General features: G+C 30.8%; 1 protein-coding gene across 1 annotated transcript in view; it reads right to left on the bottom strand.

Annotated features, from left to right (window-relative positions):
* LOC106876010 (protein TANC2) overlaps positions 1 to 14,275 on the bottom strand; it is a 1,103,288-nt gene that overhangs the window by 850,557 nt on the left and 238,456 nt on the right. The window contains exon 2 of the mRNA XM_052966231.1: positions 404 to 443. The gene's annotated coding sequence lies outside the window, so the exon portion shown is untranslated. The remainder of the gene's footprint in view (positions 1 to 403; positions 444 to 14,275) is intronic.

Genomic DNA, 14,275 nt, shown 5'->3' with positions numbered 1-14,275 from the left:
TATATATATATATATATATATATACATATATATATATATATATATACATATATATATATATATATATACACACACACACACATATATGTATGTATGTATGTGTGTATATATATATATATGCATATATATACACAAATACACAATTTGTATCAAGTTCGATTCAGATCAGCACTAGTTCTAGCTGTTAATACAAATATCCTCCAATCGTGAGTGCTTTCTTTGAATTGCATGCATGCTCTCTCACTCTCTCTCCCCTCACTACACACACACATAACACACACTTACATGACTCATACTGTATGTTCATAATTAGACTTATTAAGATATCTTTCACCAAAACAATTCCATGTAACAATATTTGAGTTTGCATATCAAAGGATGTAAAATAAATTTTATCACTTACTAGCAGTTTGAGAGGTCAACTGAAGCTTTTTGCTCCACACCTGCAATATACAAGAAAATTGAACTGGTTTATAATCAAATGAAAAAAAGTTAAACAATCAGAATACTAACTTTACATTTTCTTCTTCCAACTATAAGTTGATAAGAAAACCCTAAAATATATCAGAAATATCTCTCACAAAAATGTTCTTTGCTGATAATTATCATTAAAAAAAATTAACATTCAATTAAATATACTCATAGTAATTTTAAAATGATACAGTAGTAAGCAATAACTTTTGCGTGTGTTTATGTTTATTTGAGAACACAATAGCAGTATTTTAAAATGATTGTTAGTAATTATGATGAGGTATTTTGCTGTTAAGTTGTCTCTTATACTTATGCATATAGCAGGAAAATATGTAAAATTATAATAAATAAATCTTGGATTAATAATATTTCAACCAACTGTTCCATATGTTGAATAAATTTTCATTTACTTAACTATCACCAGTTAGATTAAGAATATTTTAGTAAACAGACTGAGTCCATGTACATTAATATCAATTTGAAATTCTAGTAAGCTCAATAAGGTGACTTACTGGAATATTTTTAATATCTTATAATTTAAATTACAATTCTGAAATTGTTAGTATGTACACTAATTTCAAGCTTTACCTAATGAGTATTATTTTTCTCTATGCAAAATTCATAGTAATCTTTATCATCATCATCATCATCAATATTATCACTCAACATCTGTTTTCCATGGGTTGGATGGTATTTCTAAAAATACCTAACAAATTTTACTTTATTGAAATAGCTCACTTCATTCATCACCTATTTTTATAATTATTAATATGACAATAACATGATCAGTGACATTAATAAGATTATGGGAAAATTACAGTTAAAAGACTGTCAACAAAATTTAAATTAATTAAATTAATATAATTCATTCTATCCATAAATATTATTTTTAATAATATAACCATAATATGATGCTTTATAACAGTCATCGTAAGTAAACAATAAATAAAACTGAAAAATTATAATCAATAATAGGAGCATCGTTGTTAATCAGAATTTTGCTGATAGCAACTTTTGGATCATATATACAAATAAAGAGTGGACACATCAAATAGAGAAACCAATTTAAAGATTCTAAATTTTGCTTATCAGCCTTTTAGCAATTTATGAAATATATCAGTAGCAAACTGACGTATATAGAATATGTTTCAATGAAACTGAAAATATACTCTTTTGTAAGTTACACTTTCTTATTTGATATCTAGCCTTTGATGAGAAGATATATTCCATATTTTCTAAAATATAATCTATCATCTTTTGTAAAATATTCAATTTTAAAATCAGTGCTTTCAGCAGGAATATTATATATAGGGAGGACAAATAGATACACTAATGGTCAGCTTACAAGATCTAAACACAACTCAATATTCATTTTTGCAAATTAATTTAATCTTGGGGGGTGGGGGAGACATAATTTCATAATTTATCAAATTTCAATTGTTGTATAAATCTTTTCAGATGAATATTGATCTAATAAATAAATGCTCAATTTCTTGGTTGAATGTTCACTTTTTGCTCTGAATCTCCAAATCCCAAGATTTACAGCAAAAGTTGAGCATCTAGCCTTGCACTTATTTCCATATCGTATTAGCAATAAAAATTTTCTTAAATGTTATCAGCACAAGATTTTGTGTACATTCACAAATATTAATGAATATGAAATTGTATAATGAATTACAATGTCTTTGGTATATTTTTGGGTGAATATTAAACACCTCAAATGTTCATAAAATATAATAATGATTTATATCACAAGTACAGGATTACATATTTGCAGAGAATGTGTAGTTGATGATAATGACTCCAGCACTTGACTGCTACTTATTTTTAGAAACTTTGGCAGAAGAAAGATAAGACTGGCAATAGTGAGATCTGAACTCAAAGCATAAAGGATCATAACTAAATCTGTAATTTCTTTTTTTCCAAACACATTACTGATTCAACCAAGCCAACAATATCTTACAAAAGTACAAGGCCACAAATTTGCTGAAGTAATATAATGAATTATGCCAACACCAATGCTTCAAAAGTACTCAAGCTAATAATTGCTTCTAATTTCGGCAGAAAACTAGAAATTTCGAAAAATGGGGGCTAATTGATTACATCAACCCTAGTACTTGAGTGGTACTTTATCAAACACAAAATGATGAAAGGCAGATTTGAACTCAGAATGTATGAAAGTACAGTAGTGCCTCAATATATGAGTTAATTTGTTTCTGGATGAGTAAATTTGTTCCTGGAGACTGCTTGTAAAGCGAAAACTGATAAAGCAGAGCAATAATTTCCCATAGTAACAATGTTATAAATTGTAATTCATTCCCAGAAAAATATTTTACCTATAAAATTTATAATACTCGTTAATAAATGGCAATAAAACAACAGTAGAATGTAAATAATATTTTATGTAAAGTAAGAAGAATGTCAAGATTATTTATAATAAAAAAATATTATTATAATTATTTCCTGAATCCCTTTCACTCACTCTAAACTTGTGCACACCATCACTGATTCACAAACACTCATAGACAGACTTGTAGATTTCCTTTTAAAAAGCCACTCTAGAGTTTACTTAGAAGAAGCTGTTTTCTTTTTTGCTCTCTACAAATTTCTCAGTAACATGCAAAAGCATTTGTTAATGTAATAGAAACTTTTGCACTTTGTTAAAAATTTGGATCTTGTGTTTGAAAAATTTCAGCTCACCATACAAAAGTGAGCTGAAGCATAAAAGTCAAAAACCTGGGGCTTTGTAAAGTGAGCCATCGTCAAGTGAAGTATTACTGTAATTAGTAAACACTGTTTTGTCTCCCTTTCCATTTAGCACAGCAATGTAATTACATAAAGTGTTGTTAGTTCATAGATTGTTATAGTTACATATAGTTGAACTACTAGACTACTGATACAATTTAGCTAAGAAACTGAAAATTTATTAATTAAGTCAGTGTACACCTGAATGGATTAATAAGAAATTAAAATTTGGTAAATTACATAATTACTCTATTTTCTATTTAAATTAAATGACAAAAATAAACATTAGGTTGTGTTTTTATAGTTTGTAAACTGAAATTTGTGCATTTATTAGTCTCCTAAGAATATTCTATCATATCCAAGTCGTTAATAATTTTTTTTCCTTTATGTTGAGAATTCTAATTTCCTGTTGATAACTGAGATTATCTTAGAAATTAGTAGACATAAACTTCCTCTAAGTGTACTTAAAATCTAAAAACAACCAAGTGATATAATTCTAATATGCAGAGGGGAAGAGAATATTTTAGACAAAATAGACAATGCAAATTTGAGTAGATGTGATCTGAAAAACCAACAGCTGAAAGCAAATATATATGTTTCAGTGTTATTAGACCTCCTCAGCAAATAATTCTTATCAGTTGGCAAGACAGTGTGATTTCTCTCTCTCTCTCTCTATGTATGTATGTATGTATGTATGTATGTATGTATGTATGTATGTATGTATGTATGTATGTATGTATGTATGTATGTATGTATGTATGTATGTATGTATACATATATGTAATATTAATGGTTTCTTATTAGGAAACCAATAGATTTTATACAGGGCTGCAAGGAGAAGTGCTCAGAATAACTGATACAAGAGTAAAATATTAGTTAAAGAATAAAAAGACTGGGTTAATGACTCAATATATCACACCTCCTCAATGAACATATATAAGAAATACAGCATAATCCATCAAACATAAGGAATAAGAAGAAATAACACAAGAAGAAATAATAAATAAATAAAAATATAGCATATAGTATAAAATTTTTATACCCGAATATATTGTTTCAACTGATAATATGGAACTGAAAAAATTTGAGGTAAAGGTATAAAGCAATACATGTGAATATCATTTCATAGGAGTTAAAAAAGTTAAAATTAATTCGAATAAAAATTAATACAGAAGGAGTAAAAATTTCAAATATATAATATAATAATATAATATAATAAAATATGATATAAGTCGATATAGCAAAATAAAATGACAGGAAGAAATGAGGTACTATAAAATAGTCTATTGGTTGAAAAACAAGGACAGATGTGATTTAACACCACTTAGAATTAAAGTTCAAAGTACTTGAAAGCCCTCACGCACATTTCACACCTCGAAACCAGTAGACACCAAAAGGCAAGTTTGCACCAATCCGGCACACACAAGAGCGAACAACAGGCACCCAGCAGGTATCAACAAGCAAAAGTTCAATTCTGCTCACCATGTCCAAAAAGGTTCACCACACATGAGTCAAAAACAATTACAGCACACACCAGGTATCCATCAGTAAAAACAATTTCACAAATTTCATACAATACCTATGGCCATTTCGGAGGTACACCACTGTATTTCAAAACACAATAGAGTGTAAATTGGTGATGACCCACTCGTCAGGGTAACCACAAGTACAAAGTCACGACATGCACAAGGGGGGGAAAAAATGATTTCTATAAAGAGCAAATATATATAACCAAAATGGACCAGCCTATGTAAATAATTGGAGGATTCAAAATAATTAAAAAAAAAATTGCCATTTTAGAATAGCCAAACAGACTGCCGTATCGAAACCAATCTACGAGGTTTCAATTCACCCTAACGTAAACTATTACATTTGTTATTATTTATTACTTTTAAATTTATTTTTACCTCTATACAGTTTCAAGAAGGTGGAGGAAAACTTTTCCTCCATCTTCTTTAAAAGTAACAAATAATAGCAAGTGTAATAGTTTACGTTAGGGTGAATTGAAACCTCGTAGATAGGTTTCGATACTGCAGCCTGTTTGCACTCTATTGTTGCACCAATTTACACTCTATTGTGTTTTGAAATACAGTGGTGTACCTCCAAAATGGCCATAGGTATTGTATGAAATTTGTGAAATTGTTTTTACTGATGGATACCTGGTGTGTGCTGTAATTGTTTTTGACTCATGTGTGGTGAACCTTTTTGGACATGGTGAGCGGAATTGAACTTTTACCTGCTGATACCTGCTGGGTGCCTGTTGTTCGCTCTTGTGTGTGCCGGATTGGTGCGAACTTGCCTTTTGGTGTCTACTGGTTTTGAGGCGTGAAATGTGCCCGAGGGCTTTGAAGAACTTTGAACTTTAATTCTAAGTGGTGTTAAATCACTTCTGTCCTTGTTTTTTCAACTGATAGACTACTTTATGGAACCTCATTTCTTCATGTCATTTTATTTTACTATATCGACTTATATTATATCTTATTATATTATATTATATATTTGAAATTTTTACTCCTTCCGTATTAATTTTTATTCGTATTAATTTTAACTTTTTTAACTCCTATGAAATGATATTCACGTGTATTGCTTTATACCTTTAACTCAATTTCTTTCAGTTCCATGTTATCGGTTGAAACAATATATTCGTGTATAAAAATTTTATACTATATGCTATATTTTTATTTATTTATTTATTCTTCTTGTGTAATTTTTCTTGCATTATTTCTTCTTATTCCTTATGTTTGACGGATTATGCTGTATTTCTTATATATGTTCATTGAGGGGGGGGGGTGATATATTGAGTCGTTAACCCAGTCTTTTTATTCTTTAACTAATATATATATATATATATATATATATACATACATACATACATACACACACATAGTGGGGGAATGTAGATATGTTGATTATGATTATGAATAAAATAACTGAAGAAAATACTTTTTGAAAAGTGTTCTGCATAATGAATGGTAAGTTATGACAGAGCCACATTATCACTGTCACCATCATCATAGGTTTAACATCAATGTTTCCATGTTTGCATGAGTCAGATGGAAGTCATTAAGAAAGGTTTTCTACACCATGATGCTTTTCTTGTTAAAAACTTTATTTGTTTCCAAATTTAGTAATATTTCCCCGTGACTATTTTTCCTATGACTGTTTTCATGGAAGATTGGAGATAAATGACATAGCTTGTGAGATAGTGACACTTGTTTACAATTATCATGTGATATCAAAAGAGGGTTGCACAAACTCACATATGCAGGCACACATACACACACATATGTTTGACAGGTTTCTTTTAGCTTCCATCTACAAAATCCACTCAAAAGACTATTTGACCTGGGTATACAGAAGACACTTGCCCAAGGTACCACACAGTTGGAACCAAAGCTGAAATCGTTTAGTTGATAAGGAAACTTCTTTTTCACACAACCATGTCCCTAGTACTGTGAGTTGTAAAGCTATCAACTGTAATTATCTAAGCAATTAGTTGACAATTAGTTTTAGATAATTCTTCATGAGTTATCTAAAAACAAGTAGCAAAAGTTGTAACTTCAATAAGATCAATTGAATTCTAGGTTTGTTTGATCAGAATTTGTTTAGGATTAAGCAAACACAACAAATGATGTTTTAATCTCAGAATCTAGCTTAACTCATAATTTTCTGAATGACAATAGTGCATGAGAGTGCTTTGATCAGTCAGTCCTGAGAGGTATATCACACAAACCATAACCTTTTTTACAGCTATTTTGAAGGAAGTTAGTAAGTCTTATGTAAGGCAGATAGTGTTAATCCCTTCCACTATCATTCATTTTTTGCTATGTAATGAAATCATTATAGGATTGGACTTTTGAGTTCATTTTCAACAGGATGTCAAGAATTAATTCTACCTAAGTTTCTGATACTTCTAAAGTGTTACAGACATCCATCATTATCATTTTACATCCACTTTCCCAAGCTTGCATGAGTCAGAATTCATTGAAGATTTCCTGCAGCTGGATTGCCTTTTCTGTCACTGACCCTCACCTATTTTCAAGCAAGACAATATTTCATCATAGCTGGACATATTCGCACACCAATTTGAAATTAAGGATGCTGTTTGTATAACAGTGAAACTCTTCAACTACTACATAATGTCAAGACAAGGAGATATGAACACACACACACAGAACTTTATTCAGTTTTCATCTACCAAATCTACTCCTAAGGCCTGGAGGTTATGATATAAAACACTTCTCAAGGGAACTGGACCATGCAAGTGGTTGGGAAACAAACTTGTTAAGATGATGATTAAAATTATTATAGAGAGAAACAGTACAATAAGCTGTCTATGAAAGAAAAGTAATAGTTGAGAATTGACGTAATATTATTCACTTCAACTGTACATTAATCTATCATTAATGTAGATCATATGTTTATTACGAAAGTCTTTTTGAACATTTATTTTTGTTTACATAATTAGAACACTATACAATAGAATGCAAATTTAGGAAAACAGAGTAATATGTAAATAAGACTTTATTAATAATATGTTCCAAAGTGAATTCAGCCTTGTGTAATAGCTTATAATACATTGAAGGAAATAGGTGTTAAGCTGATGCAGGACTCAAACCACATCTTCTATAACCCAGAAAGATGTGATACAAGTTTAAACTAAAACCAGTATCCCAGCTTTCTTTCATCATATTAAACACATATAGGATGCAAATATAAAACATTGAGAAATATATAAATAAGTCTTTATTTACGATGTGTCTTGAAGCAAGTTCAGCTGTAAATATCTCATGATAAGTTTAGTCAAAACCTTTTTGGATCAGATGGGGATGATGTTAAGTTGCCTGCAGAACTTGAACCACACATCCTCTGCAATCCAAACAGGCATGCTATCAATCACACTAAAATAGCTCCTGTTTTTCTAGTATTAAATTAAATGCTTTAATCTTACCAGCAAGATAGTCTGTAAGTAGCTGTCTACCCTTTTTCTTTTCTCATCCAAGGGTATCCTGCCCAATATACATTATAAACTATTATTAGTTATCAGTAAGGCGACAAGTTAGCAGATTTGTTAGCCCCATGGTTAAAATGTTTAGAACCAATTCCTCTGCCTCTACATTCTGAGTTCAAATGTTGCCAAGGTCTATTTTGCCTCTCCACCTTCCAGGAACAATGAAATAAGTACCAGTTGAACATTGGGGTTGATGTAATCAACAAGCTCCTTCCTCAAAATTTTCAGCTCTATTAGTTATAACCGAAAGCCGTGACCTGGCAGAATCATTCACATGCTGGACAATATTCTTAGTGGTATTTTGTCCTTCTTTATGTTCTGAGTTCAAATTCAACCAAGGTTAACTTTCACCCTGTTGGAGTTGATGAAATGAGCACCATTTAAGCATTAGGGTTGATGTAATTGACTATTCTCCTCCACTAAAATTTCAAACTATTTCCATAACTAGAAAAGAATATTAGCTATCACTGAATTCGCTTTGAAACACATCATTAGTAAATATTATACAATATAATTCTGTTTTTAATGATGGTTACAATCACTCGTTGGTACCAGTGAAAAGGTGTTTCACCTCAATATTTTAAAGAGATTTTGTTTAGAAACAAAATTCATACAATTTCTTTGGTTCTTGCAAACAATTCTTATAATCTTTACAGATTAAATTCAATCTTACCTCGAGACATTGAATATAACAAAATAAATTTCAAAGAAATGTAAATTAACCAATGAAAAACTAAATTTAATAACCTATTGTTACAAAAGCTACCATTTGAATTTATGTCATTTTGAAATATAAAAATTACAGCAAGGCAAAAAAATAAAACATATTTGTCTTTCATTTAATTTTTTTAGTTTTGGTTTTACATCTTCTCAATGGCAAAACAGACACACAAGAAACTGTTTAGTAGAAATTGCTGTTAAACCTGGTTTCTTTCTTGTTCACCAAAACATCATAAGATTAAAACTTTCAACTTGCATATAATTAAATAAGATAAAAAAATCTTGTGTTGATTTTCTTGTTTTGTCTGACATAAATTAACCGAAAAGAAGACAATACTTAATTGGAACAAAGCCAATTGCATGCTTTGTTTTTATACATTACATCTCCTAAACAATTGACATAAGGCATTTTCTTTTTCCTTCTCAGACCTACTGTTATACAGAACCTAGTTAAATCAGTTTCCAAATTTGCCAAAATAAATAAATACAAGAAACTAATAAAAAAAAGAAATGAACAAATAAAGAAATTAACAATATAAAATTTTTACTCGAGAGTGTAAATATTAAGATAGAAAACAAAAATAAATTAAAGATAAAAATCATTGGTGATATCCAAAAAAAAATGCCAAATTGCCAGGAGAGATTGGCCATATTTAGCAGTACATGTATTAAACCTAAGATAAAAAAAAAATATAAAGAAAGAATGTATAATATAGATGTAAGAAAAATATACTGAGAGGGATAAAAACTTTTCTTCAAATTAACTGCTTTGTTTGTTTTGAATTTGGAAAATTAAGCAGTGCTAGATAATTGATAAAATAGAGGTTTGCATTAAGCATGAATAAAAGAAGGCATGAAAGATGTATTAGGAGAGGATTTAGTTGCTATCAGAACTACAAGTAGGGATTGTACTGTTAGGGAATGCATTAAAGATTTTTATTTTCATTGGACACAATATCATTTATCGTTTTGAAGGGACACACATGGATACACACACACTCACACGTGCATGCAGTCACACACACATATGTGTGTGTGACTGTGTAGTTAAAAAAAATGATTATAATGTGTTACAGTTTATTTAATATACTCATATCTTTGACATATCAACTCCGTAAACTCACTTTCACTCTTGTCCACCTCCAATCCTACTTTTAGATGGTCATTATTGTGTATGCCTCTGACAAACCAACTGCCAAAAACATGCATTCGCTCAATCTGTAGAATTAGCAGCCAAATATTCCTCAAACTGCACACTACCATCTGAAATTTAAGGAGAGAACACATTAAACAATGTAATCCAAGATATATATAAAAGATGAGATGGCCAATGCTTTAATGCCTTTGATGATAGGTCTGCTGAATCAGGGATGACATAGGGTTAAATAATGACAAAATCTAGAGGGATTAACACACCATGCTTGACCAGCAACATTTATCTGCTATGACAATATGAACAAAATGGCCACCAGTAAATCAAACTATACCTCCTACATACTGGATACTCTCTCATATTCATAATTACAGCCAGGTTTTCCACACCCTGCCATCTGCTGTTAGAGCACTGTCATTTCTAACATCTCAAATTTGACAGAGAAAACTGTAAATGACCAACTTTTATTACGTTAAATTTCTATCTACCTCCCATGACTCTCTTCTCGGTGATCATGGGTATGGCTCCTGTAAAACGATATGTATACTAACATCTTGATTTTGTATGTCAATCACTTCTGTTTCTGACACCAGCAGAGCTTTTGACTATGTCTGACATAAGAATGTTCTTATTTAGTTGTCTGTTTGTGGGTTCTATTTGCTTGATCAGAAGACCTTTATCTTGGCATGCAAGACAAAATGCTTAGCAGTGTTTCTTTTGTCTCTACATTCTGAATTAAAATTCCACTGGTCAACTTTGCTTTACTTAACCCATAAACTGCAATAGGCCACCTCAGTGGCCAACGCAAAAGTGCGACAGGCCACGTGCATGGCCACGGAAGTAGGGCATGATCTGACCTAATTTTGATGATGTATAATGTATGCACACGATACCCTTTCACCCCAGAAACAGTGTAGCCAATCACAGAAGGTGTTAAGAAACACTGAGTATTTTTTCAAGTGATAGATCGATGTCGATTGGTCAAGCAGTACTTTACCCAAAATCGGCTCAGCAGTTCGTGTTACATACAGCAAAATCCCAGCAGTTTATGGGTTAAAATGATCTAATAAAAGGACAATATACATTTATTCCAAAGTCTCTCTGAAACTCTTTTTCTAGGATACTGGTGGCTAAGTTTCTGGTATTATATATGTGTGCAGTTAAAAGACTGCACATTCCCAAACGTGTTTCATACAACTCTTCACTGTTCCATAATATTTGTTCCATTCTTTTTAACATTACACACACACACACACAACACAAATGCTAACCTTACACATTTTACAGGAGACATGCACAGTTTCTATGAATACACATTTTGAAAAGGGACATAACTGTCCAGTTTCCTTCAACGGCACAAAGCCACAATCACTACACATCAACAGTTGTTAAACAATTCAATATTGAAAGAACTGATGAAATGTGCTCTTAGAGACCTATCAAACTTATGCAAGCATAGATGAAACAATAAACAATTATCTTATTATGGTGTCCATAAACAGTTATTTTTTTATGGTGTCCAGTCTCTTTTCCATCACAAAGTATATACCATTTACAAGTTTATTATTCATTTATTATTTACTTCAAAAGCAACAATGTATGTCAAAAGTATTTTCTCATAGGTGAAATAAGTGTTTCAAACAAGGTTCTAGCAAATTTAAGAGCTTTTATGTAATGAATCAATTTAACTTGAAATGGATGCATTGGTAGAGAAGTTGTAAGTGTAAAATTAATTTAAACGACAAAACCATACGTAGATCTATTTGTGTTGTTTACTACTTAAACAAAAACATTTGTTTGCAGAAAAATATGATTGTATGATAAATCTTGCAAATACCTACAAGTGTAAATTGTTCTTGGCATGCAATCTTGAATTAAATACCTTAATATTATGTTTCATGGATTAGTAGGATGAGAAAATTTAAACCAAAGTTATATATATATATATATAAAAGCCAGCGATACAGAAAGTAAAAATTGAATGCATTAACAGTTCTTGGAAGACAAGGGAAAATCCTTTAAAAATTCCATTATCTTTTCATATGTTATTTATAATATTTCAAGTTTCTTTCAAGGATGACTAAAAATCTTTGTGTGTGTGTGTGTGCGTGTGCACACGCATGCATCTGAATACATGTCCATGCACATTTCTCTCTGCATGGAAATTAGAAATTTCGACATATACAAATTCTCTCTCTCTCTCTCTCACACACACACACACACACGCATGCACACACTCACACACACACACACGCACGCACAAAGTAGTATGCAAATAACATATTAGTTTTCGTTAAAACATCTTATACTGTCATTGTATTGATAGCAAATGAGAAATACATTCATAATGTGTAAAAGAAGAAAGCTTTACTTTCGAAACCTAGTTACAAAAGATTTTTTTTTGGAGATCACTGAAAGAAAGCGCACACAAAAAATGTCCACATACCTTACTAGTTTGCACAGATACGATCATTCATCTAAATTATGACACTGCCGTAAATCAGTGAAGTGATATATATTACTTTAAAGTTTTATTTTTTTCATCATAGTGCATCTTTACAAACAAAAATGAATTTCACCAAAAAAGGTGTTGCTAACTAAGATGCTAATAATAATATAATGCATAAAAAACATAAACCCACTGGAAATACATTTTATTTCAGGTGTCATTCAGCATTTCCGAAATAAATATTATATAAATCTCAAAAAATAGTTTTCTTTTCAGATCTCTGCTTATTATTTCATAAAAAAAAGAAATATATATATATATATATATATATATATATATATGATAAAATAAATAAATAAATAACAATTTTGAAGTTTTAAGGATAGAAATAGATAGAATAAGAATATTTTTTTAATGTATTTCTCATTATTTTCATATGCATTGAAACTTATTTCATAACTAGAATTATTTTTGGTATTACAAAGAAGATTCTGTAGTAAGTCTCTGATACTTTTCAGAATATGGAATATAGACTAGAGAATGGTTTCAATTTTGAAATTAAATAGAAGAGACTATCCTGTTAGTATTTGAAAGAAATCACTGTACTTATCTTCTTAGACACTGATTAAATGCCTAATGAGTTAATGAGGTGAGCTTCTATGTTGTTGTTTGGTCTGCTAGAGGTAGCAACCAAATGTTACTCAAACTACTTCTGTCTTACAAAGGAACATACAACATACTCCAGGATACATTATGTTTATAAAATAGGTGGGATAGTCATGTCTGGAATACTTTTGCTCAAAGTTCTACTCAATCAGCATCAGCATGAAGCTAAACAAAGCCATTGCATATATTTGATGTGTTGTTATCAAGACTGCAAATTTTCAGTTTATAAACTTCCTTACCACAGTACATATTTACAGTATTTACCTCAATGCAATACTTAAGGGATCTAATCTCTAAATATTATCAGGTGTCTTATTTCTTGATGGTTCATTTGTTGACCACTGTAAAGTGAATGCATAAGATTGTGAAATCACTTAAGTCCCATGTCACAGAGACCTACTCAAACTTTGTTGTGTTAGTGCCAAGAAAAAAATGCACCCGGTACACTTTATAAAGTGGCTGGTGATAGAAGAGACATCCAACTTCAGAACATCAGACCATGGATGCAACATGACTCAGACTGTAAGGACTTATACAACCTGTGCCAGTATAGGAAGTAAGTACACATAAAATGATGACATCAATTATGATGATGAAGATGACATGCGCATAATCTTTGGAATATTCTTGAATGCATACCTAGTCCCAGATTGAGACAACATTCACATACAGAATAAAACCCCTAGTGACAATCAGATATCTAACCAAAACGATTCCCACAAAAAGGTGATAATTAAAAGTAAAGAAACATTACAATCTGATTACCATATAGGCCATTTCATGTTACTGGATGGAATTATAAAGACAACATGACTTTGCAGCCATGTGATTCCAGTCTAACCCCACTATGCAGCTCTTGAGGCAAGTGTTTTCTACTATAGTCCTGAGCCAACCAGTGAATGTGGTAGATAGAGACTGTGTGGAAGCCCATTTTATATATATACTAGGTTGAGGAAAGAGTTTGTGCGCTGTGTTAAAATGAACATACACACCAAAAAATTATATAAAAATAAGCATTATTTTAACACGACACATAAATTTTTCCTCAACCTAATATATA

This window comes from Octopus bimaculoides, chromosome 3 (assembly GCF_001194135.2).
Source record: "Octopus bimaculoides isolate UCB-OBI-ISO-001 chromosome 3, ASM119413v2, whole genome shotgun sequence".
Classification (NCBI taxonomy): domain Eukaryota; kingdom Metazoa; phylum Mollusca; class Cephalopoda; order Octopoda; family Octopodidae; genus Octopus; species Octopus bimaculoides.
Note: the sequence above shows the minus strand (reverse complement) of the source record. Positions and strands in the feature narration are given on the sequence as shown.